We start from the raw sequence: 20,336 nt of genomic DNA, 5'->3' as shown, positions 1-20,336 counted from the left end.
GAGAACTAAATTGAATAGAAGTGGTGATAGAGGACATCCCTGTCTTGTTCCAGATTTTAGAGGGAATGCCTTCAGTTTTTCTCCGTTTAGGATGATGCTAGCCTGAGGTTTAGCATATATAGCTTTTACAATGTTGAGGTAAGTTCCTGATATCCCTAGTTTTTCTAATGTTTTGAACATAAAGGGATGTTGTATTTTGTCAAATGCTTTTTCTGCATCTATCGAGATGATCATATGGTTCTTGTCTTTAAGCCTATTGATGTGGTGAATAGCATGTATTGATTTTCGTATATTGAACCAGCCTTGCATCCCAGGGATGAATCCTACTTGATTATGGTGCACAAGTTTTCTGATATGTTTTTGTATTCGATTCGCCAGAATTTTATTGAGAATTTTTGCATCCAAGTTCATTAGAGATATTGGTCTGTAGTTTTCTTTCTTTGAAGTGTCTTTGTCTGGTTTTGGGATCAGGGTGATGTTGGCCTCATAGAATGAATTTGGAAGAGCTCCTTCTTTTTCTATTTCTTGAAATAGTTTGAAAAGTATTGGTATTAGTTCTTCTTTGAAGGTTTTGTAGAACTCCGCTGTATACCCATCAGGTCCAGGGCTTTTCTTGGTTGGTAGTCTTTTGATGGCTTCTTCTATTTCTTCCTTTGTTATTGGTCTGTTTAAATTATGTGTGTCTTCCTGTCTCAATCTGGGCAAATCATATGCCTTAAGAAATTTATTGATATCTTCGCTATCTTCTATTTTATTAGAATATAGGGTTTCAAAATAGTTTCTAATTATCTTCTGTATTTCTGTAGTGTCTGTTGTGATATTGCCTTTTTCATCCTGTATATTAGTAATTTGAGTTCTCTCTCTTCTTCTTTTTGTTAGCATAGCTAAGGGCTTGTCTATCTTATTTATTTTTTCAAAGAACCAACTTTTAGTTTTATCAATTTTTTCAATGGTTTTTTCTTGTTTCAATTTCGTTTATTTCTGCTCTAATTTTAATTATTTCTTGTCTTCTACTACAATTGCTGTTGTTTTGTTCTTCCTTTTCTAGGTTTTTGAGGTGTAGTGTGAGTTCATTTATTTGTTGGTTTTTTCTTTTTTTGATGAAAGAACTCCAGGATATGAATTTCCCTCTTAAAACTGCTTTCATTGTGTCCCATAGATTCCGGTATGTTGTGTCTGTATTATCATTTGACTCTAAGAATTTTTTTATCTCTTCCTTTATGTCTTCTGTAACCCATTGATCATTCAATAGCATATTGTTCATTTTCCATGTGGTGTAGGATTTTTCCTTCCTTTTTTTTATCATTGATTTCCAATTTCATTCCATTATGGTCAGATATGGTGCATGGTATTATCTCCACACTTTTATATTTACTAAGATTTGCCTTATGGCATAATATATGGTCTATTTTTTAGTAGGATCCATGTGCTGCTGAGAAGAACGTGTATCCACTTGATGATGGTTGGTATATTCTATATATGTCAGTTAGGTCTAGGTTATTGATTGTGCTGTTGAGTTCTATAGTTTCTTTATTCAGTTTTTGTCTAGAGGATCTGTCTAATGGTGAGAGCGGTGTGTTGAAGTCACCCGTAATTATTGTGTTATGGTCTATTTGACTCTTGAACTTGAGGAACGTTTGTTTTATGTAGATTGCAGCTCCATTGTTTGGTGCATACAAATTGATAATTGTTATGTCTTGTTGGTGGATGGTCCCTTTTAACAGTATATAGTGTCCTTCTTTATCCTTCTTAATTAACTTAGGTTTGAAGTTGATTTTATTTGATATGAGTATGGCCACTCCTGCTTGCTTCCGAGGGCCATGTGAGTGGTATGATTTTTCCCAACCTTTTACCTTCAGCCTGTGTATGTCTTTTCCTATCATATGAGTCTCCTGAAGGCAGCATATTGTTGGATTTTTTTTTTTGATCCAGGTTGCTAGCCTATGTCTCTTGATTGGTGAGTTTAGGCCATTAACATTTAAAGTTACAATTGAGATATGATTTGTACTTCCAGTCATGCTTCTTTATTTATTTATTTTAGTTTGGCTAGTGTTACTTTTTTGGTTATTTTCCTCCTCCTTTACTGAGATACCTCTTGTTGTTAGTTTTGGGCACTATTTTTCAATTCCTCTTCTTGTAGTATATTGCTCAGAATGCTTTGCAGTGCTGGTTTTCTTGCTGCAAATTCTTTTAGCTTTTGTTTATCGTGAAAGATTTTAATTTCGTTGTCAAATCTGAAGCTCAATTTTGCTGGATACAGTATTCTTGGTTGAAATCCATTATTTTTCAGCGTTTGAAATACATTGTTCCAGGATCTTCTCGCTTTCAAAGTCTGTGCTGAGAAATCAGTCGTTAACCTAATTGGTTTATCCCTGAATGTAATCTGTCTCTTTTCTCTGGTAGCTTTTAATATTCTCTCCTTGTCCTGTATGTTAGCTATCTTCATAATTATGTGTCTTGGAGTTGGTCTATTATAGTTTTGAATGTTTGGGGTCCTGTAGGCTTCCAGGATTTGGCAATCCATTCCATCTTTCATCTCTGGGAAGTTTTCTACAATTATTTCATTTAATATGCTGTCCATTCCTTTGGTTTGAATCTCTGTGCCTTCTTCTATCCCGATGACTCTCAAATTTGTTTTTTTAATGACATCCCATATCTCTTGAATAGATTGCTCATGGGATTTAAGCATATTTTCTGTGTTGACTATACTCTTTTCAAGTTGATAAACCTTGTCTTCATTATCTGATGTTCTGACTTCTACTTGATCAAGTCTATTTGTAATATTCTCGTTTGAGTTTTTAATTTGGTTTATAGTTTCCTGCAATTCTAGGATTATATTTTGATTCTTTTTTAAGATCTCTATCTCCTGGTAGAGCTCGTTCTTTGCCCTTTGAATTTGTTTGTTTAATTCATTTTCATAATATATTTTTATTGCTTGGACTTGCTGTCTCATGTCTTCTCTAATATTCCTTTCCATTTGAGTTAGGAATGCCTTGAGTTCTTTCCCTATCCCTGCTTCTGATGTTTCTATGTCCTCTTGTAGAATTAAGTTGTCTTGCATTGTTTGTACTCCTTTTTTTCCTTGTTTTCTCATGTTGTCCCCATTGCTTTCCAGCTCTATTTGATTGTCGTGTTTCTGCTCTCTTCTATAGATTTGTTTTGGTTCTGTATTACTCTGATGCCTCTCCTTAGTGTTGTTAAACTATGCCTGCTGACGTGGATTCCACTGTGAAGGAAGATCCGACGTCCGAGCTCCAGTGACGACACTACTTTGCTATGACCGGCCCCAGTTCCTTGCCGGGGTGTCCTGATGAGGTGATGTGACTGGACTGTCTCTGTTTGATTTCAGCTCCCAGTCGCGGCAGGCAGGCGGTCTCCAGCCACCCAGTATCACAGGCCGCGGGCGGGTGATCAGTCACCTGCGGCTGGGTGTTCTCCAACCGCCCAGCTATGCGGGCAGTGGGTGAACTGTCGCCGGCGGGCCTGCAATTTCCAGCTGCCCAGTCTCGAGGGCCTTGCCTCTAGCCTCCTGGTTTCTCCTGCTAGCCTTCTGTAACTGCAGGGCAGGCCGCACGAATCAGTGGGCCTGGATCTCCGGGGTCCCACAGTTGGCAATTGGGATCCCAGGCCCTCTGTCCTTTGGATTTTTCCTGCTTGCCCCTCCCCCAGCTCTAGCTAGACAGGTTTCCTTTTGGCTGCAGATGGGTAGGGGGGGTTGCAGGTCAGGTGCCTCTAGTTCCCCCCTAGTCTTTATGCAGGCTCACTCTGATTCTCCCTTCCCCAGCAAGCCTAGGAGAGATTTTATGCGAGTTCCCGATGTATGGGGGATGGGCTGAGTGCCACACACCTGTTTTGTTGTTGAGATCTGTCGGAGAATGGCAGTGGATATTTCAGCTGTTCAAGATGCTGACTGCTGATTGCCTTGGTGGAGTGTCCGCTGTGGGGGATGGGACTGTACTGCTTCCTTCCTCGTCTAAACTCCCGTACTCAGCCCAGGGGTCAGTGTGGGCTTGGCTGGCGGGATTCCACCTGATCGCAGCCGAGCCTCTCCCTGCTTGCTAATTAATGGCTTCCCTGGGGTGCCACGCCTTCTGTAGCCGCAGGGCAGGCCGCAGGAATCAGTGGGCCTGGATCTCCGGGGTTTCACAGTTCCTACTCCATTTTATCTCTCCTCCTCTTACGCATCATCATCATCATCTCTTCTCCATCTCCTCCATTTTCTCCTCATTATTATTATTATTATTATTATTCTCATTATTATCTTCTCTTCCTTCTCCTCCCCCTCATCCTTCTTCTCCTCCCTATCCTTCTCCTCTTTCTTCCTCTCATCCTTCTCTTCTATCTCCTCATTCTTTTTCTCTGTCTTCCTTCTTCTCCCTCTTCTCTTCCATCTCTCCTCCTCCTCCTCCTCCTTCTCCTCCTCCTTTTTTTTCGCTCCTCCTTCTCCTCTTCCTTTCCCTTCTCCTCTACCTCCCTCTCCTCCTCCTCCGACTCATCCTTCCTCCTCATCGTCATCATCTCTCCTCCATCTCCTCCTCCTCATCATCCTACATCTCTTCCTCCTCCTTTTCCTTCTTCTTCTCTTTCTGCTCATCTCACCTCCTCCTTCTCCTCCATCTCCTCATTTCTATCATCCTTCTCCTCCTCCTCTTCCTGATCCTTCTTCTCTTCATTTTACTCATCTCTCTCCTCCTACTCCTCCTCGTCCTCCTTCTCCTCCATCTCCTCCTCCTCTTATTCCTCCTCCTCCTGCTCCTTCTTCTCTTCCTCTTGTTTACCTCCCTCCTCCTCCTCCATCTCCTCCTCCTTCTGCTCTTTCTCCTCCTTCTCCACCTCCATCTCCTTCTCCTTCATCTCCTCCTCCTGCTTCACCCTGTCCTCATCCTCCTCCTTAAAAACATCATCTCTAGTCAATCTTTTTTTTCTGTCTCTTTCTCTTATTCCTCTTCCTCCTGTACTTTCTCCTCCTCCTCCTCCTCCTTTTCCTCCTTCTCCTCCTCATCTCTCTTGTCCTTCTTCATCTCCTCCTCCTCCTTCTTCTCCTTTTCCTCCTTATGTCTCTTTTCCTGCTTGTTTTCCTCCTCCTCCATCTTTTCTTTCTCCTACTCCTTCTCCTCCTCATCCTCCTTCATATACTCCCCATCCTCCTCCACCATCACCTCCTCATTCATCTCCTCTCTCTTCTCTTTCTCCTCCTTCTTATCTCTCCTCCTGCTCCTCATAATAAACATCATCTTCTCTCCTGCATCTCCTTCTCCTCCTCCTCCTCCTTCTCTTCCTCATTCTCTTTCTCCTCCTGATCCTCCTCCTTCTTCTCCATCTCTTTCTCCATCTCCCACTTCTTCTCCTCCTCCTCTTCCCCCTTTTCCTTTCACTTCTCCTTCTTCTCCTTCTCCTCTTCCTACTCCTTCATCTCCTCTTTTTCTTCCTCTTTTTGTCCACCTCCTCCTCCCCCTCCTTCTTCTCCTCCTCTTCCTTCTCCTCCTCCTTTTTCTCCTTCTCTTCCTTCTCCTTCTCCTCCTTCTCTTTCTCTTCCTTCTCCTTCTCCTCCCCCTCACAGTCCTTCTTCTCCTCCTTCATCTCCTACTTCTCATCCATCTTTTCCTCTTTTCCTTCCTCTCCTCTTCTTTCTCCTCTATTCTCCTTTTTCTCTTCCCCTTTTTCTCCTCCTCCTTCATCACCTCCTCCATCTCTTCCTTCTTCTTCTCTCTTCTTCTCTTCATTATTTGTTCTTCTCCTCATCATCAACATCATCATCTTTCCTAAATCTCCTCCTTCTCCTCCTCCTCCATCTCCTCCTCCTTCTCCTCCTACTCCTTGTCCTCCTCCTCCTCATCTCTCTCCTCTTTCTCCTCCTCCTTCATCTCCTCTCCTCTTCTTCAATCTTCTCCTTTTTCATCTCCTCCTCATCATCTTCTCCTTCTTCTCCTCCTCTTCCTTCATATCCTTCTCATTCTCCTTCCTATCCTCCTTCTTCTCTTCTATTCTCCTCATCTCTCCTCCTTCCCCTCATCTCTCCTCCTTTTTATCATCATCATTTCTTCTTCTCCTCCTCTCCTTCTCCTCCTCCTTCTCCTCATCTTTTCTCCTTCTCCTCCTCCCCCTTTTCTCCTGCTCCTTCTCCATCACCTCCTTCTCCATCTCTTTCTCCTTCTTCTCTCTCTTCTCCTCCTCATTTCTCTTTCTCCTCCTCCTCCTCAACATCATCATCTTTCCTGAATCTCCTCCTCCTTCTCCTCCATCTCCTCCTCTTTGTCCTTCTTCTGCTTATCTCTCTCCTCTTCCTCCTCCTCTTTCATTTCCTCTTGTCCTCTTTGATCTCTTCTCCTCATCTTCCATCTTCTCCTCCTTTTCCATCTCTTCCTCCTCCATCTTCTTCTCTTTCTCCTCCATCTTTTTCTTCTTCTCCTCCTCCATCTTCTCCTCATTACCTCCTCATCCTACCCTCCATCTCCTCCTCCTCCTCCTCTATATTCTCCTTCTAATCATCTCTCCTCCTCCACCTCATCTCTACTCCTCTTCCTACTCTTACTCCTTCCCCTCCTTTTCGTCCTCCTACTCCTCCCCTTCCTTTTCCTCCTCTTCTCATTCACACTCCTTCTCCTCCTTCTCCACCTCTTTGTCCTTATCCTCCATCTCCTCCTTCTTCTCCCTCTCTTTTTCCGCCTCCCCATCTCTCCTTTTCATCCTCCTCATCATTTATCCTCCTTTTATCTTCTATTTCTTCTCCTATTTCTCCTCCTTCTCTTCTTTCTCCTTCTCCTCCAATTTCTCCTTTTTTCTCTTCTCCTCCTCCTCCTTCTCCATCTCCTCCTCCTCCTTCATCTCCTCCTTCTTCTACTCCCTACTCTCCTCTTCCTCCTCCTCTATCTCATCCTCCTCCTTTTCCTCCATCTCTTCCTCCTTCTCCATTTTCTCTGTCTTTTTCTACTCCTGCTTCTTTTCTTCCTCCTCCTTTCTCTTCTTCTCCCCTCATCCATCTCTTCTTTCTCCTCCTCCATCTCCTCTTCCATCTCCTCCCTCTCCTTCTCTTCCTCCTCCACCCTTCTTTCTTTCCTCCTGCATCTCCTCCTCCATCTCCTCCTTCTCCCTCTCTATTTTCTCCTTCTCCTTCTCTCTCTCTCTTATTCCTCCTCCTCATCTCTCCTCTTCTTTCTCCTTTTGCTCAACATCTCTCCTCCTCCTCTTCCATCTCCATCTTCTCCATATCCTCCACTTTCTCCTCATCCCTCTTCCTTCTCCTCCTCATTATCATCTTTTCTTCATCTTCTCCTCCTTGTCGTCATCCTCCTTCCCCTTCTCCTCCTCCTCCTTCTCTTTCTTCTCCTACATCTTCTCTTTTTCCTCCTACTTTTTCTTCTTCTCCTGCTCATCTCTTTTCTCCCCTCCTTCTTCATCTTTTACTTCTTCTTCTCCTCCTCCTCCTCCTCTTTCTCTTTCTCCTCCTCCTCCTGCTCTTTCTCCCATTTGTCCTCCTTCTCCATCTCCTCCTCCTTCTCCTCCTCTTTCTTATCTCTCTCTTTCTCATCTTCCTCCTCCTCCCCCTCTTCTCCTCCTCTTCTGTCTTCTCCTCCATCTCCTCCTCATTCTCCTTTCCCACTTCCTCATCTCTCCTACTCCTCCTTTTCATCATTTTCTCTCCTCTATCTCCTTTTCCTTCACCTCCTCCTTCTTCTCTGACTCCTCTGTCACTTTGTCTTCCTTCTCCTTCTCCTCCCTCCTCTCCTCCTCATCGTTCCTCCTCCTCTGCATTATCATCATCTCTTCTCCATCTCCTCCTCCTCCTACTCCTCCTCCATTTTCTCCTCCTATTCTTCCTCTTTCTCTTCTTCCTACTTCTCCATCTTTTCCTCCTCCTATTCCTCCTTCTCCTCCACCTCCTTCTGCTCCTCCTCCTCTTCCTCAGCCTCCTTTTGCTGCTCTTCCATCTCCTTTTTCTTCTTCTCCTCCCTCTCCTCCTCCTCCTCCTCTCTCCTCTTTTTCCTCCTCCTCATCTCTCTTACATCTTCTCCTCCTTTATCTCCTTCTGCTTTTATTCCTCCTCCTCCTCTTTTTCCTCCTCCATCTCTTCCTCCTTCTCCTCCCTTTCACCCTCCTCATCTCTCCTCTTCCTCCTCCTCATCAACATCATCATCTCTCCACCTACTCCTCCTCCTTCTTGTCTTTTTTTTATCTCCTTTCCTCCTCTTCTGCCTCTTTCTCCTCCTCCATTTTTTCCTCCTTCTCCTCCATCTCCTCCTCCACCTCTGTCTCTTTCTCCTCCTCTTCATCATCATCCCTCCCCTCCTCCTCCATAGTCTCCATGCTCTGAAACCTCCGATGTGGACTCCTTTGTCTCCCTGTCTCCGTCCCTCCCCATGGCTAGCCCCTCACCTCTGTAGATCCCGTTGCACCTCTCCAGCTGCTCGTGTTCATCTGTGGCCTCCAGTAACCCTCCATGATCGAAGTCCTAATAGGTGATCGTGGAGTTCTTCAGACGGTTCTAATCAAGGGCTTGGAGGGTTTTAGTGTGGAGAAGGTGAAAGGTGTCAGAGAGAGCACCCACACGGGTCTCAGCTGGGGGCATGCGCTTCCCATTCTATGCACAACCCACCTTGTACTGGACCATCAGAGAAAAAGCTCCCTGCCCAGAGACCACAGGGACATGTGTGATCACAGTGCTGAGACTGTCGTGCCCAGGTCTGCTTAGCACCACGTCACCTCAAAAACCAGGAGAAACTTGCAAAGAAATATCCAGGACGTCGTCAGCAGGCATAGTTTTGATGTGCAGTGCCGGTGGGGTCAAGTGCCCTAATAAAAGGGTGAGAGGGTGGCCGGTTCAAGGAAAGGCCATGACACATTTCAGCCCACATGGAAGGAACCACAACCAATAGCAGTAAAGTTTATGATGGCCATGATCAGAAGAGCACGGGACACCTGCAAACCCAGCAGTATCTCCCTGCACCGTGGAGACCAGTGGTCCTTCCTACCCCTGAAGGCACAGAGGCCAATTCACGAGGGATGTGAGCTGCTGTTCTCCTTGGGGACATCTGCCTCTCACGTAGTTCAGATGTCAGGATATTCGTGCAAGGACATGTCACCTGACCTGCGAGGGCTTCCACGTCTCTAGGAAACCCTCGCAGATGGAAGAGTCTGCAAGTTCTTTCTTCTCTCTAGCATTTCCCCAAGCCCCGAAAGCAGAGCCCTTTTCCTCCACGATGCTGAAAGCTAACATTGTCTCTCTGCTTCCTGTAACCATTAAGGGTGATGCTGAATGACAGCTTCTCAAAAAACTGACTGCTAATGAAATGATTGGTTTTGTGCAAAATCAGACTATCACTGGGAAGAAATGAACAAACAAGTGACACGAGTGGGGTGTACTCTCCCCCGTTCTTGATCTTGACTTACCTACAAACCACTCCATCCCCTCCACGTTGTCTCTGTATAAACCATGGTGGCTTCTCCTTAGGAAGGCTTTCAAAGTCACCAGAGGAGTGTGGACGTGCAGCTGAGACACAAAAAGGAGAAAGGGCCTGTCCTTGTTTGTGAAATTAGAAAACCACTGGACTTATAGACGGGAGATGATGGTGTCCACAGTGGACCTTGAATGTGCTGCGCCCATGACCTGGGTTCACCTGCTGGGATTTCACTGTGAGGGGTCCCCTCACAAACTCATGAGTGAGACCATGCAAGAAAGTTCACAGGTAAAATGATTAGATTATGAGAGGTGTGATGTAGAAGTGGATTAATCGACTTGGATGAACTCACTGGGTGGTGACTGTAGCACGTGGGGTGTGGCTGGAGGAGGGGATCCCTGGGCTGTGCCTTTGGGGTCTGTATCCTGTCCCTGGTGAGCAGAGCTCTCTCTGCTTCCTGGTGCCCTGTCCTGAGCTGCTCTCCTCCTCCAGGGCCTTCCGCCATTTTGTTCTGCTACCCTTGGGCCAGAACCATGGAGTCAGTCGGCCAAACATGGACTGAACCTTGGAAACCATGAGCCCCAAATAAACTCTTCCTCCTCCAAATGTTCTTCTTGGGAACTTTGGTCACAGTGGCAATTTTTTCTGAGTAAAACAATATCCATGGTCAGTATACTACAGGAAGATATTTTGAGAGAGAAGGACGGGACACCCTAACCCCACCCACCCTGTGTTACAGAACATTGCCATCATTATTATTTTATTATTAGGTGCTTCTAATTTCTGACTTTCCCTAATTTATAAATTAAACATCTTCATAGGTATGTACGCATAGGGAAATAGCTATATATTATAGTATATGTATGAATATTTATTTATTACTTATATATGAATGGTTGGGTACGCTCTGGGGTTTCAGGCATTCCCTGGGCCCTGGAAAGAGTCCCTGATGCACGACCACTACTTGGATACTTTCCAGTGCAACCCGGTAACTCAATGCAGAGATCCAAGTGTGGAAACCAATTCATACAAAGAAGTTGAACCTTTCCTTTTTCTTCTTTTTTTTTTTTTAGCACCAGAGATGGAACCCAGGGGTGCTTCACCACTGAGTCCCTTTCCCAGTCCTTTTGATATTTTATTTACAGACAGAGTCTCACTGAGTCTCTTACAGCCTCTCTCAGTTGCTGAGGCTAGCGTCCCACTTGCCATCCTCCTGCCTCAGCCTCCCCAGCTGCTAGGATGACAGACATGGGCAAAGTGACTCCATAAAGAAATCCTTCAGCATATACACTGTGGAATACTATGTAGCCATGAAGAAGGATAGCTTTCTTTCATTTGTGAATGAAGTGTGAGTTTGGACCTTTTCAATGCACCTGCTGCTATGGGACCCCAGGGTAGCTCACGGCTCATAAACTGCCCCCCACCCCGGATTGTGAGGGTCCCCACCTTTGAATGTAGGCCATGGCTTCCTGCAGCATCTGTCTGGTGGTGCTCCCAACATCCATGGGCTGCTTGGTGACCTGCTGGTTCTGCATGAGCACACAGTTTTCTAGAGTCACAGAAACCCACAGCTGGAGAACCACGTGGTGAAGACGAGGCTAGCCGTGCACCTGACTGTGGTCTAGGGATCCGAGAGGAGGCCACTGAGTTTGGCAGCCATGGGTGTCAGGATGCCCAGAGCCATGATTCGGGTGTAGCAGCTAAACCGGGCAGCCACTGTGAACCTCAGCTCTGGAGGCCTGTCAGGGTTGCAGTTGTTGATCAGGGTGAAGGGCAGTTCATAGAAGTAGTGGAAGCTGTGGTTCAGCAGGTGGTGGCAGTGGTCACCACAGGACGCGCAGCTCACGCCCTGGTGCCACTTTCCTGAAAGTGGGGGTGGGTGGTCAGTCACACAAATGGTGCACGCTGTTGCCTGGGACAAAGAACCCCAGGGCCATTTGAATTCGGTCAGGGGAAAGAAAACCTCCAAAGAGCAGATCTTGAATCAGCAGAGGCTATGAGTGACCTCAACCAAGACTTGCTTTTGGTTTTGGGTACCAGGGATTGAACTAAGGGCCACTCGACCCCAGAGCCCCATCCCTGACACTTTTTGTGTTTTATTTAGAGACAGAGTCTCGCTGAGTTACTTGGGGCCTCGCTAAACTGCTTAGGTGGGCCTCTAACTTGCGGTCCTCCTGCCTCAGCCTCCCAAGCTACTGGAATTACAGGTGGTGGAGCCAGGCTCTGAAGAGCTTTCTGATTCCTTGGGACTGAAAAAGATACACAGGGTCATAGAAGGAAAGAAGGCAAAATATATATCAAAGAACCCCAAACCTCTGCAATGAGGAGAACTTCTGAACTGAAAACCATCCGAGAGGGCCAGAGTGGAGCCAGATACCAACTCAGGAGGCAGAGAAAGATAAACTTTTTTTCCTCCAGAAGAAATTGGTTTCTTGACAATTAGATGGGAAGGGAATCAGGTGTTCAAATACTTACGAGGCTGGTGGCATAGCCTTGTTCCTTTGGGATTTTTGCAAAAGTGGTTTCGTTGGCAGGAAGCCCGCCTGAGCCTGCATTCCAGTAGAGGACCAGGTACTCATTGTTTTCCATTCCTGCAGATCCCACAGCAGAGCAAGGTTCATGTTCCCTTTGCCAGGAACAGGTCTTAGCAAAGGGATTCTGGGCACGAGGGGACAGTGGGCAAGAATCTGGCTGTCAGCACTTGGGGAAGGTGGGGAGGTGGTGCTCTGGGTAGAGAGTGGGTGCAGATCAGAGAGGTTGTTGAATGTGCTATTGTGCACAGCATGACCCCACCACTTAGCATCATCTGCCCCAATGTCAGCTGCATAAGTTTGACACACCTTGCCTATCATGAGAACCAACCCAGTATATCTATCTATCTATCTATCTATCTATCTATCTATCTATCTATCTATCTATCTATCATTACCTATAATCCAGGTACCATTACGTTGCATCTATCCCCTTTCTAGCCACACATCATTTATCTGTCACCTGTATGTGCATTATGCATCTGTCACCTCTATATACCACTATCACCCACCATTAGCTATCACCTGTTCCTCTATTATCTATTGACAGGATTGCTATCAATTGAGCATCATTAATCCATCTTCCTTCATTGATAGTATCACCATCACCATCTATGGAGCATTGTATCTCACCTGTCAATCACCGTATTTCTGCTTCTCATCCACCAATGATGGTGGTCATCCCGTCCCAGAAGGCTCCCTCTGCACAGCCTACCAAGGGAAACTACCTGGCAATTTTATGAGACAAGAGCTGGTATGTGGAAAATACCAGAAGGAAAAGAACCTTTCTCCTCTACCAGACGTGCACATACATTTGTGTTGGGTTGCTGAGGGCCATTGCCAAGTAGGAATGACGCATCAAAATCCTTGCCAGCGTACCCCATGTTAAATGGACTTACCTTGGAAATTTGCTGTGACCTTGCATGTGTGTTTGAGAAAGGTGACGCTGCTCAATGACCAGGATGGATCCAGGATTAGGGTGTGTCCTGCAGGTTTTAGGAAGTATCCGGGTTTAAGAAAATTTGGGTTAAGGGTGTTCCTGGTTTAAGACAAATTTAGGGCGTTCCCGGTTTAAGATAATCCGGGTTTAGGGAAGTTGCAGGTTGAAGGTTATTCCTGCTGGAAGTAGGGCGTGCCTTCTGCCTGAGTTCCCGCTGAGTTCTCCTGGAGAGAAAGTACTTAGGAGGTAAATTGTGTGGGCAGATTTTGGATTTCGGCAGAACGTGTTTGTAGATGGCCGGTGTGAGTTTGGGAATAAAGAATTGCTGTTTGAACCTACAAAGCTGTGTGGTGGCTCATGATTTAGTGCCAAGCCGAGACACTGGCATTTGGTGGTCTGTACGCGGAACATCTGAAACTTGGAGGTGAGTAAAATTGCTCGCCCCTGAGGGAAGGCGAGAGAATGGGTAAACATTTCAAAAAACAATGTGTTCTTGTTTTTATTTATTTCGTTTTTGTTTCAAGCTGCCTATCCCTAGAAATTTCTCAGGAAAACTGGGAAAGATGGTTGGCTCAAGGTTTGAAGTTTTTCAGCCCCGTGGAAGAGAAAATTGATACAGCTCATTTTTATTCTGTTTCTGTTTCATTCAGTTGAGGTTTTGTTTTGTGTTATCTTATTGGGTTGCGTTATCTTTATAGAAGATTAGAAATTAGTAAAAAAGAAACCGAAAAGGTGTTAAGTAAATTGTTAGAGATTCAGACCATGGAGAAAGACATTTTAGATCAAGCAAAAGAGAAGGTCTCTCGAGCTAGTCAGAGAGAGGAAGAAAATTTAAAGGAAAAGGGGTTATTAGGAAAAAGGCCACAACAAGAGGCTGTTACTAACTCCGTTTTATTACCAGAGGGCGTAATTCAACAAATAGCCCCACCGATGGAGACAGCTGAGTGGCCCTCAAACCCCGTAGTTGATAAGTGGGATCCTGAGACAGGACCTCAAAGATTAGCATGCCCTCTACTTGAGCAGGCAGGAGGGCAGTGAATTCACCATGCTTTAGATTTTAAAACAGTGAAGCAGTTAAAGGAGGCTGTAACAACCTATGGTCCCCAAGCTCCCTTCACGGTGAGCATGGTCGAGTCCATTACTAACTTGGACATGACGCCAGCAGATTGGGCTAGTATGTGTAAATCTGTGCTAAATGGAGGACAATATTTGTTATGGAAGGTTGCCAATGAAAAATTTTGCATGGAGACAGCTAGGCGAAATGCAGCAGCCAGTTACCCTCAAAGAAATCTAGATATGTTGTTAGGAAAAGGACCTTATGAGGGTTAACAGCAACAAATTGAATATGATCCTGCTGTATATGCACAGATTGCTGCAGACGCAGTTAGGGCATGGAAGACTTTACAAGGACATGGAGATTTACAAGGTCAGCTATCTAAGGTAATACAGAGACCTAATGAACCTTACGCTGATTTTGTAGATAGGCTTATTCAAACGGCTGCCAAAATTTTGGGGGATACAGAAAAAGCAATGCCATTAATAAAACAACTGGCTTATGACCAAGCAAATCATTGCTGCAGAGAGGTTATTAGACCATGGAGACATGAAGATTTTAACACATATATTAAATTATGTAGAGATATTAATGAACAAGGGCAAGTCTTAGCAGCTGTAGTACAACAAGCTTTAGATGCCAGGCCAGAAATATGCTATAATTGTGAACAAACAGGACATTTTAAAAGGAGTTGCCCCATAAGAGGAGAGTTTAACAAAACTAGAAATCAAAGGAATAGAATACTGCATATTTGCCCACGATGCCGTAGAGGGAGACATTGGGCTAATGAATGCCGTTCTCAAACCACCATAGAAGGTACTCCCTTATCAAAAAACGAACAAGGATCAGGTATTTACCTACTATATCGTGGAGAAAGGCATCAGGCTTCATTGCCAAAAAAAGAACTGGGGGGCCCAATGCTCTGGGGCCCACAACCACAAATATATGGGGCAGTAGAGTAACCCCGCAACACCATCAGGGTGGAGCACAGGACACATGGTCCATTAAATCCCTCATCAGACAAACCCAAGGGAGCAGTGGGTTGGACATCTGTGCCTCTGCCAGAGCAGTATTAACTCCAGAGATGGGAGTTCAAATCATTCCTACAGGAGTAAAAGGACCTCTTCCCCAAGGAACAGTAGGCTTATTATTTGGATGTAGTTCATCTACATTAAAAGGACTTATGATAAGTCCTGGGGTAATTGATCCCGATTATGTGAAATAAAAATTATAGCTAGTTCTCCAGTAAGTATATCAGTAATTTCACCTGGAGATAGAATAGCACAGTTGTTAATAATATCCAGCCTACATAATAAGTTCTCTAGTCATAATGTAGAAAGAGGTTCCAGGGGATTAGGCTCTACAGGTGTAGATTGGGCTATGTTGTCTTTAAATTTAGATTCTCGCCTAATGCTAAAACTAAATATTCAGGTTCATGAGTTTAATGGACTGCTGGATACAGGTGCTGACCTTAGCATCATATCTCTTCAAGAATGGCCAAAACATTGACCATTACAACAAGCCACTCAAACGCTTCAAGGCCTAGGAGTCGCGACTAATACCCATAGAAGTGCTATGGTATTAGATTGGAAAAATTCTGAAGGATGTGAAGCCATATGTTTTGGATCACCTTCCTATTAATTTATGGGGACGAGATGTCTTAGATCAACTAGGTTTGATGTTAACAAATAACATCAATCCTAATGCGCCCACTACTAGGGCTAGACAAAGCATTAGGAAATAAAAAAGATTAGGAAAACAAGAACAAGATATAGCAGCACCAATTCAAATAGATCAAGGAATAGACAGACATGGGTTGGATTTTCAGAAAGGGCCACTGAGACAATCAAAATTACTTGGAAATCAGAAAGACCAGTGTGGTTTCCTCAGTGGCCCCTGACTGAAGAAAAGATAAAAGTAGCCCAAGATCTGGTCAAACAACAATTAGTGGAAGAACATTTACAACCTTCCGTATCTCCACATAATACTCCCATTTTTGTCATCAAAAAGAAATCAGGTAAATGGAGATTATTGCAAGATTTAAGAGCCATTAATAATGATATGGTTATTATGGGACCTGCTCAATCAGGGATTCCCCAATTGCTTTACCAAAAACGTGGCATGTTTTAGCTCTAAACATTAAAGATTGTTTTTTTTTTTTTTCGATTCCAATTCATCCCGAGGATAGTCCACGTTTTGCATTTACTATCCCTGCATTAAATCATGAAGGTCCTGATGAGAGATATGAATGGAAAGTAATCCCTCAAGGAATGGCTAACTGTCTAACTATGTGTCAAATCTATGTTAATAAAGCAATCCAGCCACTTAGAAATCAAAATACTGAACTAAAAATATTTCACTATATGGATGATATATTACTAGCACATAAAGATAAAAACACATTGCTGGAATGTTATGCCACATTTACAAACTTGTTAAAAAATGATAATCTAAAGATAGGAATAGACAAAGTACAATTAAATTTTCTAATTAATTATTTAGGAGTTCTATTATCCTCATCCATGGTTCACTCCACCTAAAATTCAAATACGAGTAGATCAACTCAAATCACTTAATGAGTTTCAAAAATTGTTGGGAGATATAAATTGAATAAGGCTTTACCTAGGCATACCAACAGGAGAGTTGGGACCTTTATTTGATATTCTAAAAGGTCCATCAGATCCAAATTCACCCCGAATGTTAACTCCTAAACCTAGAAAGGCATTAAAAATTATTGAAACATATATGGAAAATATGCATCTAGATAGAATTGATATAAGTTTGACTTTATTATTTATTGTACTACCAACAAAAAAATATTCCTACAGGAGTATTTTGGCAGGAAGGTCCATTATTGTGGATACATTTATCTTATTCTCCTAACACTATTTTTACTAGGTATCCTGAGGCTGTAGGACAATTAATACTCAAGGAAATAAGAGCAGCAAAGGGAGTGTTTGGAATTTCTCCTAATAAAATTATTACTCCATATACTATGGAGCAAATTGATGAGTTAGCTAATGAGTTAAATACATGGGCAATAATCATGTGTAAATCGAATGTTTCATTTGATAATTATTTACCATCTAATCCTTTGTTGTCTTTTTGGTCTAAGCATCCTGTAGTTTTTTCTAAAATGACAAGAAAAACACCTATCGTGAATACTCCAAATATATTCACTGATGGGTCTAATAATGGTACAGCAGCAGTAGTTACCCCTGATCAAACTTTTACATTTTTAGTACCAAAACAATTACAAAGCTGTGTGGTGGCTCGTGATTCAGTGCCAAGCTGAGACATTGGCACTGGGTGTTTTTTCCCTGAGCATTTTTTTTTCTCTGAGTATCAGCATGATTCCCGCAGAATGTGCAGCGTGCTGTGTGTCTCAGATCAGCTAGGGACGATCTAGACCTCAGGAAGAGATGTGTGGTTATCTGTGACTCCCGTTTGATTAACCCAGGGGTACCTAACCCCTGAGCCCCCTCTGTAGCCCTATTTTGCATTTTACTTAGAGACAGGGTCTCATTGAGTTGCTTAGGGCCTTTTTTTGGCTAAGGCTGGCTTTGAACTCGTGATCCTCCTGCCTCAGCCTCCCAACCGCTGGGATGACAGGCGTGCACCACCATGCCCGGTATTGTGCGAAGGTTTTAACACCCAAAGGGGCTGAGGGTCGTGACGAGTGAGGGCATACGAGGTCCTGTTCGGAGCACACACTGCAGGAAGGTGACAGGAGGGCACATTAGCTTTCAATTTCCCAGTATCTTCGGGATTACTACCCAGCTACAGTGGCGATGTGGTCCAGTCTGCAGCCGGGAGCTGCTGTCCAGGGTCCCCGCAACACCCACCTGATTGGAGTGGCTCTGCTCCGGGTGCAGCGTGGGGGGCCGCCAGGTGCTGGGTGAGTCTCACGCCCTCCTCCACCTGCCGGTCGATATTGGGGGTCCTGAGAAAATCAGATGAATGTCCCTTGGGAAAGGGCTGGGAATGCTCTGGGCCTCAGAGGAGGCCTGCATGGAACTTCCCGGGGCTGTGTGGCACCTGTCTTAGTGCGCCCACTTCTCTGAGTTTGCAAAGGACAGATGAGGCTCACCCTGGGTTGTTCCTCCTCCCACCTTAGCTGTTGCCAAAGCTATAAAGGGCACCCCAGATTTTGAATTTTGGCTTTGGCCTGGGGGGCTGGCTCAGAGACACCTTGCCCGTTTCAATTTCTGGAGGTCATGAATGACAGATGTTGCACAGTAATTATAAACATGGGCTGCAAAAGACACTTTTGTCCAGCTAGGGAATGACATGGGCTCTGAGCCCAGGCAGTGTGGGATCAGCCAGGACCTTAGGTGGGTTTGGGGTACAAAATGCACATCTCCGTGGTGACATTCTCCTCTTAGAGTGGGTTATGTGGAACCCCCTGTCAAAATAACTCTGTGGTTACATTGCAGGGCTTCTTAGAGGAAGATGGACCCCAACAAAATTACATTTGAAGGAAGAGATGACCGAGGTCACAAACAAAGGCAAAGTTTTTGGCTTTTTCTTATTTTGGGTGGGGTATGCAACCCAGGGGGCTTGTATGCTTTAAATATCTAATCACCATCCACGAAGGGTGCACCCTGAGTTTCCTACCAGGTTTCTTAGGTGCAAAATTCAAAGAGATGATGAAACACTTCACCTAAAAGCTTTTGCAGTCAGACATGCAAAAATAGATTGAGAATTTCACTATAGATACGAATCCCAAAGGCAGTGACCCAGCCTCTAGAGCTCAAGGAATTCCCCTGGGACTGTCAGATGACAGGTGCTACTCTATTCCCTTCTCCCTTGGAGGAGGCTATATCTGGTGGGAGCTAAGCTATAAAACCTCAGACCTTGTTCTTCATGCGCCTAAAGCTGACCACTCAGTGACCTCCCATAAGAAAAGTTTTGCTCCCCTGAGGACAACTGGAAAAGTGCAGAGACACTGGAAGTGTCCCACTTTGGGATGTGGTGCTATTGGTGAGCAGCAGGTGGAGACCAGAAATGTTGGTCAGCATCCTACAATGCACAGAATGGGCCCAACACACAGAGGGATCTGAGCCAGTGTACCAGTAGGACCAAGGCTAAAGAACCTTGTCAGTCCTTCCATCCATCAATCTACTCACCCACCCATCCATTCATCCACCATTCAATCATCCATCCATACATACATCCATTCATGCATTCACCCATTTGCCCATCCACCCATCCATCTGCCTGCCCATCCACCCACCCACCCATCCATCCACCCACCCATCAATCCATTCACCCATCCACCCATCTACCAATTTGCCAATCCAACCACCCATCTGACCACCCATCTACCCACTCATCCATCCATCCACCCACCAAGCCACCCATCCATCCATCCATCCAGGCACCCATCTATCTATCCATCCATCCACCCACCCACCCACCCACCCATCCATCCATCAACTCATCCACTGATCTATCCATCCATCCACCTACCCACCTATCCATCCATCCACCCATCTATCCATCTATCCATCCACCCACCCACCCACCATCCACCCATCTATCCATCCATCCATGCAGGCAACCATCTATCCATCCATCCATCCATCTATCTATCCATCCATCCATCTATCCATCCACTAATCTATCCATCCATCCATCCATCCATCCAGGCAATCATCTATCCATCTAACGATCTATCCATCCACCCACCCACCCACCATCCACCCATCTATCCATCCATCTATCCACCCACCCATCTATCTATCCATCCACCATAGGTGGATGGGCAGATAGACAAATGGATGATGCCTGGATGAAAACATGACATATGGGTGGGTGGAGGAATGGCTCGTTCATAAATGGATACCTAAGATTCAGGCTGATGGATCTGGGGTAAAATTCTAGTGATTTGCTAACCCTGAGAATAAAGGACTCAGAACTGAGTACAATTTTACAAGCCTGTGTGTAACCATCTACCCAGTTTAGCCAAAATAAGAAAATACCCCACACTCTCTAAGATCCTCTGGCCTCCAAAGACCCCCATTCAAACCTTCTCCTGGCCACCATTTTTGCTCTGGCTACCCCACACCTCACTAAGACATGCGTTTTGCCCTAGTCTCCAGTCATACTGGGGATCAGGGTTTCTGAGAACACAGGATATGCGAGTATCTTTTGGACTCACTGCTTTCAAATCCTTTGGGTCTGAACCCAGCGGTGGCATTGCTGGGTCATATTGTGATTCAATCTTAAGCTTTTGAGGGGCCACTATATTGTTCTTCCAGGGGCCACCTGGAGCCCCAGGAGCTGGAGAGGCAGGAGGAGCCTCCCTGGAGCCCAAGGATGGGACTCTGGTCTCAGCCTCCGCCCTCCAGGGCTGGGTGAGGGGTAGTGGTGCCTGGATTACATTTAAGTCTCTGTGTTTTTGGTTATTTATT

The 20,336-nt window shown here is 44.8% G+C and overlaps 1 pseudogene; it reads right to left on the bottom strand.

Moving 5' to 3' along the window:
* Positions 1-8,272: 8,272 nt before the first annotated feature.
* Positions 8,273-20,336, bottom strand: part of LOC144373225 (arylsulfatase D-like) — a 30,821-nt pseudogene continuing 18,757 nt past the window's right edge.

This window comes from Ictidomys tridecemlineatus, unplaced genomic scaffold, assembly GCF_052094955.1.
Source record: "Ictidomys tridecemlineatus isolate mIctTri1 unplaced genomic scaffold, mIctTri1.hap1 Scaffold_316, whole genome shotgun sequence".
Classification (NCBI taxonomy): domain Eukaryota; kingdom Metazoa; phylum Chordata; class Mammalia; order Rodentia; family Sciuridae; genus Ictidomys; species Ictidomys tridecemlineatus.
This window is presented reverse-complemented; position numbering and strand designations above follow the sequence as displayed.